Source organism: Neofelis nebulosa, chromosome 12 (assembly GCF_028018385.1).
Source record: "Neofelis nebulosa isolate mNeoNeb1 chromosome 12, mNeoNeb1.pri, whole genome shotgun sequence".
In the NCBI taxonomy this organism is placed as follows: domain Eukaryota; kingdom Metazoa; phylum Chordata; class Mammalia; order Carnivora; family Felidae; genus Neofelis; species Neofelis nebulosa.
The window spans coordinates 36,638,671-36,656,056 of record NC_080793.1 but is presented as its reverse complement, the minus strand read 5'-3'; the positions used below and the strand labels follow the sequence as shown (position 1 = coordinate 36,656,056).

The 17,386-nt window shown below is 43.4% G+C and overlaps 1 long non-coding RNA gene across 3 annotated transcripts in view; it reads right to left on the bottom strand.

The window, feature by feature from the left end:
• The window catches only part of LOC131491681 (uncharacterized), a 55,313-nt gene that overhangs the window by 29,440 nt on the left and 8,487 nt on the right, over window positions 1-17,386 (bottom strand). For all 3 annotated transcript variants that reach the window (XR_009251599.1, XR_009251598.1, XR_009251600.1), the window contains exon 3: window positions 16,543-17,208. This is a non-coding gene — a long non-coding RNA (uncharacterized LOC131491681). The remainder of the gene's footprint in view (window positions 1-16,542; window positions 17,209-17,386) is intronic.

Sequence of the window (17,386 nt, the reverse complement as noted above, 5' to 3'; positions counted from 1 at the left end):
TTAATTTTAATTTTTTAAAATTTTAATTAAAAAAATTTTTTTCCGGGGCGCCTGGCTGGCTCAGTCGGTTAAGCGTCCAACTTCAGCTCAGGTCATGATCTCATGGTCCGTGAGTTCGAGCCCCGCGTCGGGTTCTGTGCTGACAGCTCAGAGCCTGGAGCCTGTTTAAGATTCTGTGTCTCCCTCTCTCTCTGCCCCTCCCCTGTTCATACTCTGTCTCTCTCTGTCTCAAAAATAAAAAATAAAATAAAATGTTAAAAAAAAATTAAAAAAAATTTTTTTTCCTCATTAATTCCTTTTCTCCCTTCAAAATGATGAAACGAAGGAATTCACCCTAAAAGAAAGAGCAGGAAGAAACAACAGCCAGGGACTTAACTAACGCAGATACAAGCAAGATGTCTGAACCAGAATTTAGAATCATGATAATAAGAATACTAGCTGGAGTCAAAAATAGATTAGAATCCCTTTCTGCAGAGATAAAAGAAGTAAAAGCTAGTCAGAATGAAATAAAACATGCTATAACTGAGCTGTAATCTCCAATGGATGTCATGGCGGCTAGGATGGATGAGGCAGAGCAGAGAATCAACGATATAGAGGACAAACTTATGGAGAATAATGAAGCAGAAAAAAAGAGGGAGACTAAGGCAAAAGAGCATGATTTAAGAATTAGAGAAATCAGTGACTCATCAAAAAGGAACAACATCAGAATCCTAGGGGTCCCAGAGGAGGAAGAGAGAGTAATAGGGGTAGAAGGGTTATGTGAGCAAATCATAGCGGAAAACTTTCCTAACCTGGGGAAAGACACAGACATCATAATCCAGGAAGCACAGAGGACCCCCATTAGATTCAACAAAAACTGACCATCAACAATGCATATCATAGTCAAATTCACAAAATACTCAGGCAAGGAGAGAATCATGAAAGCAGCAAGGGGAAAAAGTCCTTAAACTACAAGGAAGACAGATCAGGTTTGCAGCAGACCTATCCACAGAAACTTGGCAGGCCAGAAAGGAGTGGCAGGATATATTCAATGTACTGAATCGGAAAAAATATGCAGCCAAGAATTCTTTATCTGGCAAGGCTGTCATTCAAAATAGAAGGAGAGATAAAAAGTTTCCCAGACAAACAAAAATTAAAGGAGTTTGTGACCACTAAACCAGCCCTGCAAGAAATTTTAAGGGGAACTCTTTGAGGGGAGAAAAGATGAAAATACATACATACATACATACATACATACATAAATACCAAAAGCAACAAAGACTAGAAAGGACCAGAGAACACCACCAAACTCCAACTCTACAAGTAACATAATGGCAATAAATTCATATCTTTCAGTACTCACTCTAAACGTCAATGGACTCAATGCTGCAATCAAAAGACATAGGGTAACAGAATGGATAAGAAAACAAGATCCGTCTATATGCTGTTTACAAGAGACCCACTTTAGACCTAAAGACACCTTCAGATTGAAAGTGAGTGGATGGAGAAAAGTCAACAAAAGAAAGCCAGAGTAGTCATACTTATATCAGACAATCTAGACTTTAAAATAAAGACTGTAACAAGAGATGAAGAAGGGTATTATATCATAATTAAGGGGTCTATCCACCAAGAAGATCTAACAATTGGAAACATTTATGCTCCAAATGTGACAGCACCCAAATATATAAATCAATTAATCACAAACATAAAGAAACTCATTGATACTAATACCATAATAGTAGGGGACTTCAACACCCCACTTACACCAATGGACAGATCATCTAATCAGAGAATCAATAAGGAAACAATGGCTTTGAATGACACATTGGACCAGATGGACTAAACCAATATATTCAGAACATTTCATCCTAAAGCAGGGGAATATACATTCTTCTCCAGTGCACATGGAACGTTTTCCAGAATAGACCACATACTGGGACACAAATCAGCCCTCAAGTACAAAAAGATCGAGATCATACCATGCATATTTTCAGACCACAACACTATGAAACTTGAAATCAACCACAAGAAAAAATTTAGAAAGGTAACAAATACTTGGAGACTAAAGAACATCCTACTAAAGAATGAATGGGCTAACCAAGAAGTTAAAGAGGAAATTAAAAAGTACATGGAAGCCAATGAAAATGATAACACCACAGTCCAAAATCTCTGGGACACAGCAAAGGCGGTGATAAGAGGGAAGTATATAGCAATCCAGGCCTTCCAAAGGAAGGAAGAAAGTTCTCAGATACACAACCTAACCTTACACCTTAAAGAGCTGGGAAAAGAATAGCAAATAAAACCCAAAACCAGCAGAAGACAGGAAATCACAAAGATTACAGCAGAAATTAATGCTATCTAAACCAAAAAAACAAAAACAAAAAACAAAAAACAGTAGAGCAGATCACTGAAAGCAGAAGCTGGTTCTTTGAAAGAATTAATAGGGGCACCTGGGTGGCTCAGTTGGTTAAGCGGCTGACTTCGGCTTGGGTCATGATCTCGTGGTCCGTGAGTTCAAGCCCCGCGTCAGGCTCTGTGCTGACAGCTCAGAGCCTGGAGCCTGTTTCAGATTCTGCATAGCCCTCTCTCTGACCCTCCCCTTTTCATGCTCTGTCTCTCCCTGTCTCAAACCTCCTCTTTTCATGCTCTGTCTCTTCCTGTCTCAAAAATAAATAAAACGTTAAAAAAATTTTTTTGAAAGAATTAACAAAATTGATAAACCACTAGCCAGTTCAATCAGAACAGTTCTGGGTTTTCTACTTAGGAGCTCTGGGATCTTTAATGAGTCATTTGGCCTCTCTGAAGTCTGGTTTATTCATCCCTGAAATCACTGTAACAATGGTTACTGTAGCGGCTTTTTGCAAAGATTAAATATGTGAATATGTACTGTGCTTTTAATTATAACACACGGCAATTATGCTATCATTATTATTGATTAAAAAATAGGAATATTTGGGGCGCCTGGGTGGCTCGGTCAGTTAAGCGTCCGACTTCGGCTCAGGTCATGATCTCACGGTCCCTGAGTTCAAGCCCCGTGTCAGGCTCTGTGCTGACAGCTCAGAGCCTGGAGCCTGTTTAAGATTCTGTGTCTCCCTCTCTCTCTGCCCCTCCCCTGTTCATGCTCTGTCTCTCTGTCTCAAAAATAAATAAACGTTAAAAAAAAATTAAAAAAAAAAAGGAATATTTGTTATCTGGGCAGCATCCAACTCACCCCAACCCGTGTTTAATGAGCATCTTGAAAAACTTTTTTTGGGGGCGCCTGGATGGCTCAGCCGGTTAAGCATCCGACTTCGGCTCAGGTCATGATCTCGCGGTTTGTGAGTTCGAGCCCCGTGTCGGGCTCTGTGCTGACAGCTCAGAGCCTGGAGCCTGCTTCGGATTCTGTGTCTTCTCTCTCTGCCCTTCCCCAACTTGTGCTCTGTCTCTCCATGTCTCTCAAAAAATAAATAAATGTAGAAATTAAAAAAATATTAAAAAAAAAGAAAAAAATTTTTTTATGTCTTTATTTTGAGAGAGACTGAGTGTGAGCAAGGGGAGGGGCAGAGAGAGAGGGAGATACGGAATCTGAAGCAGGCTCCAGGCTCTGAGTTGTCAGCACAGAGCCTGACATGGGGCTTGAATGTATGGACTGTGAGATTAATGAGCATCTTTGATGTAATATTCCTATACATATCAATTTTATTTTCATAATTTCTTTGTTTTTATAGCAGAAATTGCAAACATACCCCAAAGCAGAAAGAATCATATAATTCAGTGCTTCTCAAGCTTTAGTGTTTCTATGATTCACCTGGGGAGCCTGTTAAACTGCAAATTCTGATTGAGTAAATTTGCAGTGGGGGCCTGAGACTCTGCATTTCTAAAAGGATTCCCTGTGACACTCAGGTCTGCTGACCACAAATACCATACATATGTGTGGCTATCACAAAAGACCTTAGTCTGGGGGGCTTAAACAACAGAGATTGAATCCTCACGATTCTGGAGGCTGGGAAGTCTGAGACCGGGATGCCAGAATGGTCTAGGTCTGGTGAGAACCCTCTTATTGGCTTGCAGACTGCTCTTTTTGCTGCATCTTCCCATGGCAGAGAGAAGAAGCTGTGATATCTCTTCCTGTGCATATAAGGGCACAAATCCCATCATGGGGGCTCTACCCTCATGATTTCCTCTGAACCTAATTAACTCCCAAAGGTACCACCTCCTAATACTATGGTGTTGGGAGTTAGGGTTTTAGCATAAGAATTTTATTTTTAAAAATTTTAAATATTTATTTCTGAGAGAGAGAGAGACAGAGCACAAGTGGGGGAGAGGAAGATAGAGAGGGAGACGCTGAATCTGAAGCAGGCTCCAGGCTCTGAGCTGTCACACAGTGCCTGACGCTGGGCTCGAACCCACGAACCCTGAGACCACGACCTGAGCCAAAGTCAGACACTCAACCGACTGAGCCACCCAGGTACCCCAAGAATTTTAGAGAGTCACGAACATACAGTCCATAACACAAGGGTGAAATGTACTTCTGAGCACTATTATTCAACTTCAACAGTAGTTAATTCCTGGCCAGTTTTGTTTCTGCCTTCTCTTCATTTATCCCCACCCCAGTTATTTTGAAATAAGTCCCAGATTCCTGTCACCACACGTATATTTCAGTACCTTGGAGATATTGAAGGTTCAGTTCCACATCACTGCAATACAGCAAGTCTCGCAAAAAGTGAGTCAAATGAATTTTTTGGTTTCCCAGTGCCCATAAAAGTCATGTTTACCCTATACTATAGTCTATTAAGCATGCAATAACATTGTGACTAAAAAAAACACAACAATGTACATACTTTAAACAGGAAATATTGGTGGGGCACCTGGTGGCTCCATTGGTTAAATGTCTGGCTCTTGGTTTTAGCTCAGGTCATGATCTCATGGTTTTGTGGGTTCGGCTTGGGACTCTCTCTCCCCTTGTCCCTTCCTTGCTTGTGCGTGTGCACTGTATCTCTCTCTCACAAAATAAATAAATAAACTTAAAAAAAAACTATTAAAAAAAGGAAATATTGCCGAAAATTGCTAACCATTACCTGAGCTTTCAGCGAATCACAATCACTGATCACAGATCACCAGAACAAATACAATAATAACGAAAGATGAAATAATGAAAAAGATCAAAATATTGTGACGATTACCAAAATGTGACACAGAGACACAAAGTGAGCAAATGCTGTTGGAAAAATGGTGCCAAGAGACTTGTTTGGCCCAAGGTTGCTACAAATGTCCATTTTGTAAAAAAAACCCAGTGTCTGCAAAGCGCAATACAGCAAAGCACAGTAAGACAAGGTATGCCTGTGTCTTTGAAAAATATAACTGCAATACTAACACTGCCCCCCCTAAAAAAGTTCGACAGTGATTCTTTAATATCATCCCTATCCAGATAGCATTCATATTTCCCTGATTGTCCGTCAATGCTTTTTTATTGTGGTATGTTAATTTGTCTCCTCTGTCTCATTTAGTCTGAAGATTCCTATTCCAGCTTTTTTTTTTTTTAAGACGCTAAGGTGAGAGATTTCCATAGTCTCACTTGCTGCCCTCCTGAAGTTGTTTTAGTAAGTCTCTTTCCTGTATTTTCTGTAAATTTTAAGTTGGAGCCTGAACCTCAATCAGAATCAGGCTGGATTTTCTCTGCAAGGCTACTTCATGGGTGGTGCTATGCATTTCCTCAGGACGTCCTTAGAATGCCTGTGTCTTTCTATCTGTAGTCTTTTCGATGCAGTCCCGCTAAACAATGGAATCCATGAGTGGGGTATGCTGCCACCGGGTGGTAACAGCACACATAGTCACAGGTCGGAGCGGTGAAGCAAGAGAAACACTTTTGGTGTAAGGTGCCAAAAGGCTGGACTTGTCTTCTTCACTGAAACTTTATCAAATTACCACAGTTCTTAAGCATGACGCTTAAAAACTGCTTTTAAAATAACCGAAGGCTGATATCTGTGATCTCATTTAATTCTCATGATACCCAAGAATATTAAATCATGGTGTCCATAGCAAAACAGCAGTGAGGCTGAGATTTGAGGTCTACGTTCGTCCTCTTAACCATTTCTGTGCCTTGCTGCCTTCCCTTCTGGTCTATCCTCGCTCTGCTTGCTGTGCCCTACCCCGTGCCCAGCTTAGAGCTGTGCTGATTTTGTTTGTTTGCTGTTTGTTTGTCCTGCTCCCCTCCACCTCCCAATCCATTCTCCATCCATCTTTGCTCTGGGAAACTGGCTTCTGTGGCTTCTATCACCAGGCTGCCTGAGCCACTGCCTTCCAATGGCTTCCAACCGAGTTCAGCCCAATTTATTCTTTGCGCTTCTTCCTACTTTGCAGTGTTTCTGAATGGCTACTACCCTCAACAACTACGGCTTCCGTTCCAGGTGGTCCTCCTCCATAGCTTCTCACCCAGCTTCAGTTAATACAGTTTGCTCCTCTTGCCCCTCAGACCTCAGGGTTTCGACAACTTCCCGCTATTCTGTTCCCTGGGAGTCTCAGCTTCCCCTTCCCCTTCAGCTTCTCCACCTACTTTAGTCAATAGTACCTTCAGCGACAAATCCCCCCCCCCCCCCCCCAATCCCAGCTGAGGGTGCTGGCTGTTTCCCACAGGGATTCTCTTCATTCACTTCCTCACCTCTCATCTTCTCCTCAGCCCACTTCAGTGAGGCAAGCACCCTGGCATTTCACTGAGAAGTTACTGTGGTTTCCACCTTTCCTAGCCTGTGGTTAATTCTCAGTTCTCATCGTACTTTTCATCCACTAGAAGCTTTAAAGAAAACAGTTTTTAATTTGAATATAATTTACACACAATGTCCCATTAGTTTTGGGTGTACAACATAGTGATCTGACAAGTTAAAAAAAAATTTTTTTTAATGTTTATTCATTTTTTGACAGAGAGTGAGTGGGGGAGGGGCAGAGTGAGAGGAGGCACAGAATCTGAAGCAGGCTCCAGGCTCTGAACTGACAGCACAGAGCCTGATGTGGGGCTTGAACTCACGGACCGTGAGATCATGACCTGAGCCGAAGTCGGACACCCAACCGACTGAGCCCCCCAGGTGCCCCTAGTGGTCTGACAAGTTTATACATTATGCTATGTTCCCCACAAGAGTAGCTATCATCTCTGGCCATACAACACAATTACAGTATCATTGGTTATATTCCCTATGCCATGCCTTTCATTCTGTGATTTTTTTCATTTCACAAGTGGCAGCCCATATCTGCCACTGCCCTTCACCCTTTTTGCCCATCCCCCACCTCCCTCCACGCAGGCCACCATCAGTTTGTTCTTGGTATTTACAGATCTGATTGTGCATGAACTGCTTCTGACACTCTCCTTGAAGCACTTCCTTCCCAGGCTTCCCATCGCCACTTGGTTGACCTTTGTACCTTCTCAGCCACTCCTCTTCCTGACCACATCTTGGTGGCATGTTTAGGCATTCAATTCACAAACCTCTTCTCCATCCCAACTCTCTTCATATTCATCTCATCTAGTCCTGGAGCTTAAATGCCACCTCTGCTCAGATCACTCCCCGGTCTCTTTCTAGTCCCAACCTATCCCAGAGCTCCAGAACCACATATCTAATTGCCTACTTGCCATTGCAAAGTTAATTCTTATTTTTTTTAATGTTTATTTTTGATAGAGACAGAGCATGAGCAGGGGAGGGCAGAGAAAGAGAGGGAGACACAGAATCCAAGGCAGGCTTCAGGCTCTGAGCTGTCAGCACAGAGCTGGATGTATGGCTTGGGCTCACAGACCACGAGATCATGACCTGAGCCAAAGTCGGATGCTTAACCAACTGAGCCACCCAGGAGCCCTGCAAAATTAATTCTTGATTCTAGACCCCCTCCCACCCTATTCCAACATACTACCTGCTGCTTAATTGATGGCATCACCACTCACCCAGATGCTCAGCTCAAAACCCCTGAGTCATCCTTGACTCCTCTCCTCTCCTCACTCTCCAGGATCTACTCCATCAGCAAGTCCCGTGGGGCCTGCCTCCAGAATGTATCCAAGATCTCTACAACTTTTCACCATTCATCGCTGCCACCCATACCCAAGCCGCCATCATCTACTAGGACAGCAATTGCTTTCTTGTTGGGTCTCACCACTTAAGCTCTTCTCCCTTCCAGTCAATTCTCCACACAGCTGCCTTCTGGTCTTTTAAAAATGTAAATCAGGTCATGTCACTTCTTGGTTCATCTTGACCTTCCCTCACACCTGGAATGAAATCTGAAGTGCTTCCACGGGCTGCAGGGCACTACGCCATCTGGTTGCTCCCACCTCTCCCCCTAACTGCTGGCCTTCTGCTCTTGTTCCCTCTGTGCTGGCCACACAGGCCTTCTCTGAACATGCCAAGTTTGGTCCTGCTCAGAACCTGTCTCTGTTGCTCCCTGTGGAATGTTTTGTTTTGTTTTGTTTTGTTCCTATTTCTCATGGCTATTTTTCATCCTGCAGACTTTGGTCTCCTGTCATCTCCTCAGAGGGGCCTTCTCAGACCAACTTATCTAAAATAGCGACTCTCCCTCCACTTCACTTTCCATCCCCTGTCCCTGCTTAGTTTTCTTAGGCAGCAAGGGTCATGTTCTGAAATGAAATCACTTCTATGTTGATGTATTTGTTCTCTGACTCTCCTCCTAGAGCAGGGGCTTACAGGACCTCAATAACTATTTGTTAGGTGGGTTAATGAGTGAGTGGCATCACTTTTATCTCTGTCTCCACATACAGCAAGTGCTTGGTACATGTTTGCTCAGTGGAGAGCCTTGGAATCCAGACCCTTATTTGGAAGGCTCTAGGCCTGCTGCAGACCCCTCCCAGTCTTGGGGGTTGGAGTTGTGTGAACTCACTGGGATCCCCCAAGGGCTCTCTATGCCCTTCTCAAGGACAACGTGGTATCTTGGCCATGGGGTTGGGGGTTTGAGAGAACTGCCAGTGAGCCTTCTTACTGTGGACATGACCATTTCAAGCCCTCCTGTTTGTTCCTCAGTTCAGTTCTACACAGAGTCCTCTGCTGGCCCTGCTATGGGGAGCCAGAGCCAAGAAAGCTTTGCTGTGAGGAATTCATGGCAAGGTAGGATCTTCAACAGCTGTCACAGGAGGCAAGGGGACTCAGTGTACAACAGAGGTGGAACAGTCAGGTCCAAAGGTGCTTGATCAGCCGTCCATCTGTTCCCAATATTCTGGCCTAAAACTTTCTGATCTTGGACCTGCTGGCTCACATTAAGTTGGAAACACTCCTCAGGGTGAACAGGTTGGGCTTTTCCTCTTCCAACCCAGCTTCAGGGATTCTGGGAATCCTGGCTGGTATGGATAGCTTCTGAACTGGCAGTGAAAGCTATTTCAAGATTTATTGGTACCCAAGGAGGGTGATCTGTGGGCTCAGTTACCATAGATGACCCTCCAGCTGGCATCTTCTGTAGGTCATGGCTCTCAGGCACACACAGTATGGCAGCCAGGTTGGAGCTGGGAGACAATGCAGGATAACTTTTTTCCTTGGCAGGGGTGAATGCTCATTCACTCACATGTCATTAAAAATGTAGTGAGTTGTTATGTGTGCTGGAATATATTTTTTTTGAGATGTTTAACAGTATTCCTTTCTCCATGTGTTTTACACCCTCCTCTCAAGTTATTCCCCTATCCACCTCCTCCTTTTTTGTTGTCTATGTCCCTAGGTAAGGGATGTAATAGAAATTAAAAAAAAAAAAATCAAAGGAGTCTTTCTTGCTTTGCTGTCCAGAAATATATGCCTTTCCATAAATAGAGTAGACTCCAAAAATAGACAGAATCTCTATGAGAGAGAGCAGGGCTTTCCAAACCCTACCCTCAAACAAAGAAGAGGTTTCCCTGCAGCTGGGAGAAAGAAAAGACAGAGGGGAAGTAATGAAGATAGAGATCGTGGTGGTGTATGGAGGGACAAGCCCTGCCTTCCAGACAGAGCCTCAAGGGGCAAAGTTCAAGCTTGGGGATTCTTTCACTCCAAAAAAGGAGGAGCCTGATTTCCACACTCTTAGATGGCACAGAAGGGAAGAGAGCTTCCAGACTGGAAGGTTCTTTGCTGTCAGGAATGAGAGACATAGTGACAGTCACTGGCATGGGCTGATGACCAATGGTCAGATGCTCGTCTCCATCATCCTAATGAAGCGGAAGAGAAATTGTGGGGTGGGCTCCAAAAGCCTGATATTACATCTCTGCTTCCTTAGCAGAATGGGAATTCAAACTCAGAAGTAAGCTGAGCTTTCACACACACACACACACACACACACACACACACACACACACACACACCCCTTACATTTCAAAAAGAAAGTTTATTGAGCTCCTGCTGTGTGCCAGGCTGGGAGCAGGCACACAGACATGGTCTCTGGCCTGTGTCTTACAGAGTCTCTCAAGGGGAGCAACATTTGAGCAGCCAAGCATCAGCCTTGGTGTTAAGTGGCGTATTGGAAAGGTGTGTCTAAGGCTGTATGATCACAGAGGTGAGTGTGCATTCTCCTGAGAATTACAGCTCAGGCTTCATAGACTCATAAGACTCCATTTTCAGGGTGCTCACAGCAGTCACTAAACCCCCAGAAGACTGGTAGGGAAAATCGGAGTTTGTGGATTCACACGAGGACAACAAACCTTTTGGAACTGACCATTGGTATAAAATTCAAAAGGTACTGTCAAATGACAAAACTAAAACAATTTAGTAACGAGCTTGATGTCCTTTGTGCAAAGGAAAACAATCCGTGGATTGGGGGAGTATGGTGCCTCACAAGCAGTGAAGCACTCTTCCCATGGATTTGGGGCAAGAGTGAGTTTTACAGAGCATTAGAAGCAGCAATACTGAAACAGGGCATGACTGGCTAGGAGGCTGGGGGTTTCCTTCTAAGGCTAACAGGTCCCTAAAAAGTATCAGGTTTCCATGACAGGTGTTCTTGTAAGTGCAGGCTGATTTAGGCTTAGATCTGTGACGTGGGCCTGGCCACGGGGGCGTCCTTCATTTTGTGGGTCCTGACACACCAATGAACTTTATCAGGACAAAGCCAAAGTGGTGAAAAAGTCTTCTTTTTCTCCCCTTTCCTCTAGACAGTGTCCCCCAGAGGCAATCTCAACTACCAGTTTATTTTGGCTAAGCTTAAATTGAAAATATTTCCCAGTTTATTGCTTGCTTTTCAGTGTATTTGTCTTTGTCATGTTGATGTTTTAACATTTTTACATAGGCTATTATTTTTAGATCTAAAAATTAGTTTAAAAATGCATGCAATAACCCTCACATAAATGTTCATAACAGCTTTATTTGTAATAGCTCCAAACTGGAATCATCCCAGATGTCCTTCAACATGTGTGTACACACTCACACACGCACGCATGCACATGTGTGCGCATACCATGGAAGGCTACTCAGCAATAAAAAGGAATGCCCTATTGATACTTGTGACACTTTGGATGAATTTGTTTTGCAAAATGTGACCATTGGGGATAGGGCATAATAAGAAATATACATTTGCTGTCTGCCTACTCCCCTCCCCCTTCCCTGGCACACAGTTCCTAAAACCCTTGGAATCTCTGAAGAGGTAAAGGTATTTCTCTATGTTAATGAGATGACTAATGGCTGGAGTCTCCTGGAAAGCCCCTAAGGATGGAGGGGCTGGTTTTTGCCAGAGGAACCAACCTTGTGATTAGAGAATTGGGAATTTCAGCCCCATCGTCCAACCTGGAGGCTGGGACTTGAGCGACTCATGATTTAATCAATCATACCTACACAGTGAAGCCCCCATAGAAAACCCTAAGCGAAGCATTCTGAGAGCTTCCGGGAGCATAACGCCTGGAGGTGCTGGGAGGGTGATGTGCCTGGAGAGGGCCTGGACGAGCTGAGCCCCCTCCCACATACCTTCCCCTAGGCATCTCTTCAGTTGTATCCTTTTAGAATAAACCAGTAATGTAGTAAGTAAACTGTTTTCCTGAGTTCCGTGAGCTGCTCTAGCAAATTATCAAACCTGAGGAGGGGGGCATGGAAACTCCTGATTTATACCTGGTTGGTCTGAAGTACAGGAGGCCCGGACTCCAGACTGGCATCTGAAGTGGGTGGGAGTCTGGGGCGCCTGGGTGGCGCAGTCGGTTAAGCGTCCGACTTCAGCCAGGTCACGATCTCGCGGTCCGTGAGTTCGAGCCCCGCGTCAGGCTCTGGGCTGATGGCTCGGAGCCTGGAGCCTGTTTCCGATTCTGTGTCTCCCTCTCTCTCTGCCCCTCCCCCATTCATGCTCTGTCTCTCTCTGTCCCAAAAATAAATAAAAAACGTTGAAAAAAAAAATTTGAAGTGGGTGGGAGTCTGTGGGACTGAGCTCTTAATCTGTGTTGTCTAATGCTAACTCCAGGTAGGTAGTGTCAGAATTTATTTGAATTGTAGACATTCTGCTGGTGTCAGAGTATTTAGTGTGAGTAGTAATATAGAAAAATAAAAAAAAGAGGTTTTTGTTTTTTTGTTTTCTTATTTAGAGGGAAACAGAGCAAAGCATACAAGGGATCTCTCTGCATTCTCTCTCACTACTACTGCATGTGAATCTATAATTATCTCAATAAATATTTCAACTAAAAATACACACAACAGGGGCTCCTGGGTGGCTCAGTTGGTTGAGCGGCTGACTTGGGCTCAGGTCATGATCTCACTGTTTGTGAGTTTGAGCCCCGCATTGGACTCTGTGGTGACACCTCGGAGCCTAGAGCCTGCTTCGGATTCTGTCTCCCTCTCTCTCTGCCCCTCCCTTGTTCCTGCTCTGTCCCTGTCTCTCAGGAATAAATAAATGCTTAAAAAAAAATACATGCAATATAGTAGTAAAGTAAAAACTAAGAGTCTTCTCTCTATACTCTAATTCCATTTTCTAGAGAGAATGTTAACACTGCAATGAATATCCTTTCCAGACATTTTCTTATACTTATATGGTTTTTTAAAAAATGTTAAATACTAAAAAAAAGTTAATGTTTATTTTTGAGAGAGAGAGCGAGCATGAGTGGAGTAGGGACAGAGAGCCAGAGAACCAGAGAGAGACAATCTGAAGCAGGCTCCAGGCTCTGAGCTGTCAGCACAGAGCACGAGGCAGGGATCAAACCTATGAACCGTAAGATCATGACCTGAGCCAAAGTCGGACACTTAACTGACTGAACCACCCCGGCGCCCCACTTATACACATTCCCAAACAAAAATGGGGCTGTGCTATTTATCTATATAAGTACCTTATTATTATTATTATTATTTTTTTTTACCAAAAAAGCAGACATTCTTCCATGGCATTTAGGGTTGCCAGATATAGCAATTAAAAATAAATATTATGCCCTGTGAATATTGAATTTTAGATAAATAGTGGATAATATTTTTAATATAAACATGTCCCTACTATGTTCCTTTTACCTGGAAACCCCAGTGGCAGTATACTTACCTAATTCTTTTGAAAAACTGTTTGCATAATATTCCAATGTGTCATATTTAGCCTTTGCCTATTGATGAGGGTGCTCTTTTGGTCAAGGTGCTCATCGTCATTCTTATTAATTCATAAAGTCTCTTAAATTTGTGTGTACCTTAATCTTTAATTGTTCAAACTTCTCTCATTCAATTCAGCAAACATTAACCCAACTACAGCAGGAAAAACCTGGGCTTTGGATCCCTGGCTCTGCTTCTTACCAGATAATTAAATTTCTTGAGCCTCAGTTTCCTCATCTATAAAATGGGAATAGGAATATCTGCTCTGCAGGATTAGAAATAACGTATATACAACCCCCAGAACAGTGTCTGCAGAGAATGGAAGCTTAAGAGATAAACCATTGTTTAAAGTAATGTTAAGATCCTGTGGTAGGTGCTAAGAGGCTAAGGAATAAACAGAATTAAAGAAATATATTCCTGATATTGTTTGCTTACTTTGTATTTTGATACAATTGCAAACTTATTGGAAAGTTTCAAGAATAGAACAGAACAAGGAACTCCCACACACCTTTTACCCAGATTCACTAATTCCACATTTTGCCCTATCATCATCATCATCATCATCATCATCATCATCGTCATTCTCTATCTCTTTCTCTGCTTTTCCAAGAACAGGGACATTCTTTTACATAACCAGTTTCATGATCAAAATTAGGAAATTTAATAAATTCCCAAAGTAGTTTTCAAAATCAAATTCCTAAGGTATTTTAATAGGTTTTTTTAGAGCTATCTCCTTTTCTAGCAGGACTATGGCTCAAAACTTAATTTTGTGTGGCTTCCCAATTTCTCTTGGATGGGATACAGGAATGTTTTTTAGCTTGAGGTCGTCTAACCTGGGCTTAGTCATGAAAGCAGCATTGCTATTAAGGACTGAAGCCTTTGCTTCCCCGTCCCCACTGATGACTTAGCCACATGCAGTGCTGACATCCAGGCATCCATTCTGCCACCACAGAAGCACAGTTCCTACCCTGCTTTGCCAAGCCTGGATTCTCCTATGCTGGTGGAGTGGCTGCTTGGTCTTTCTCTGAAATGCACATCTGCTCATCTCCCTCTCCTGGTCAGCACCCCACCCAACTCTAGCCTGGCACACAAGGCCCTTCAAGGTGAGTCTCTGCTTACCTGCTCTTCCTTTCTTGCCACACCCCCTGTTCCCTGTGTTCTACCCAACCCCGTGTTCTGCCTTTCTCTGAAGAGACTTGTATTTTCTTGCCTCTGTGCTTCTGGATACATACCTTGCCCTGCTGTCTGGGGAATGTCCTTCCCTTGTCAGATTTTTTTTTTTTTTTCTTTTCTCAAGGCCTAACTCCAGTACAAAATATTTCATTCCCCTGGTCAGAAATTATTGTTCTCCTCTTTGAGCTCTAATCAGCATTGCTGTGTGCACTGATACTTAGTACTTTTGTGTGGCCCTTTATTAGAGTTGGTTGTCTATGAATTTGAATCTGGCTCTTCTGTCTGTGAGCTACAGAAGCCACATCTCTTTTTTCCTTTCTCTGGCATTGCCCTGAACAGAGGGTCTGGCATAGGGTAGGCACTGGTGACTGATGGAAGAATGAATAGCACATATTACCCTGAGTGAGAGGGGCAGACATTTGGTTTAGAGATGATGTATGTAAGTGCACATTATCTGCTCAAAAAAATCATAGTGGATTTTATTATTGCTGCTAATGGTGTAATTACTGGTAGAGACATTACATCCCAAATGGCCAGACCCACCCAGTTAAGTGACTCATGAAACAGGGAGTGGCACAATCGTAATCCGACCTCTTTCTTAATCATACGAGGAAATAGGCCCGCAGAGGATCAGCCACTTTCTTCAGGCCTCGCAACTCAGAGCCCTGCCTCCTTGTACTGAACTGTTTTGCCTTGTGGCATAATTACTCTCCTTAATTCAGTAATATGCAAACTCTTTAAAATATGTATACTCAAAATAATTTTGAAAAAGTAGACATCTAAATTTTCTCCTAATTTTGAATGGTCAGAGGATGTAATTTTTGGATTATTATAAATATTTCTTTAAAAAGCTGGATTATTATGTACATTTTAGAATAAAGCTGTAACATCACTCCTTTAAACATCCACTTCCACTGGACTGGAAATACTGAATGATTTGATATCCACCATCATCCATTAAAAAGTTACACAAAAATACACAGCTTCTTTTTCTTCTTCTTCTTTTTTAATGTTTATTATTTTGAGAGAGAGAGAGAGAGCAAGTGAGCACACAAGAGGGAGTAAGGGAGAGAGAGAGGGAGACAGAATTCCAAGCAGGCTCTGTGATGACAGCACAGAGCCATACCGGGCTTGATTTCACCAACTGTGAGATTATGACCTGAGCCGAAATCAAGAGTCCAACACTCAACCAACTGAGCCACCCAGGCACCCCCACAGCTTCTTTTTAACACTTCTTCATTTCTCCTTTTTTCTCCCCTCCTGACTCATATTTATATTCTATCTTAATGTAATTTTTTCTGCTTGAAAACCTTTTATCCAGCACCCTATTTTACTTCATTGCAGTAAAAAATTATATATGTACAATATATATGTATATAATTAATATAATTATATGTAAATACATGTGTGTACAATATATTATATATAATATCTTAATGTTATATATTAATATTGTATATTATATATTATATATTGTACACATAGAGAGGAGCCAAGATGGAGGAACAGCACGGAAGCTTTTTGTGTGTCTCGCGTCCATGAAATACAGCCAGACCAACACTAAACCATCCTACACACCTAGAAAACTAATTGGAAGATTAACACAACAATCTGTACAATATGAACCACAGAACTCAGCAGGTACGCAACACAAAGAGCTGAACTTGGGGAGCAAGAAGAACTGAACTTGGGGAGCAAGAAGCCACGAAACATAGGGAACCCCTTTTGCGGGCAGAGAGAGGACGGAGACTGGGGAGGGGGGAAGCATACGGGAAAAGCACCCCTCCCCAAAAGCAGCTGGAGAGAAAGTGGAAAATTGGAAACAGCCACAGGGACTAAACTAAAAAGGGAGAAAGGAGAAAGGAGAGGGTTTAAATTCCATTAAGACTGTAAACAAGGGGAGCGCAAAGGCTGCAACTCTGCAGCTCGATACCTGGAGGTGCTCTGGTGGGAAGGACGAATATCCAGGAACAGAGTGGGGTCCGGGAGGTTCTCAGGCCACAAGAGGAAAAGCAGTTCCACTTCTGGAAGGACATTTGGTAGAGACTATTGAAGCCACCTGGTCCCAGCAGACCCCAGAAGGCAGCCACATTCGCTGGTGCTGGGGCAAGGTCGTTGACGGTGAAGCCTGGTGCCAGATGTGTGTTGCGATTTTCCATAATCCCTGAAACGCTGATGCTACACTGTCTCGTGATCTTTTTTGGGGGCGGGCTGGCACCTGGCCGCAGTCTCGGGGCACCGGCAACAGCATGGTCCAATGGGCGTTCCAGCTGACATTCAGCCATTGCTCATTCGGCCATTGCTTGGTGAGACCCTCCTGCAGGGGGGCGGAACGGGTCAAACTGCAGTCCTTCCGAAGTAAGGGGCTGGGGAAAACAGCCGCATCTGAGACAAAACTTGGGAGAGAAGTACTGCCTGGGGCCTGGTCACAGAGAGTGGAAAAGTGGGGAATGGATGAGAGCTGAAGACGGAGGACCAGTGTGCGACTGCTGATCCGGGAGAACAGACTGGGTAGCTGGGTGGCGCCATTTTCACCATTCTTGCGCATGCGCACCTACGGGCACCGCAACAATCCACCCCAGTAGGCTAGCAGCGCCATCTAGTGGACAACAGAGCAGTTACACTGAGCCCCACCCAACTGGGTCAACTTCGCTCTTCAAGAACACAAACCTCACCGCCGGATTAATTTATGGACTATAAAGAGCTACATGGATTGACCTCTAGGGGAAAACGAAGCAATTTCAGTCCTACTTCAATCTGTTAGCAGATTCATCTAT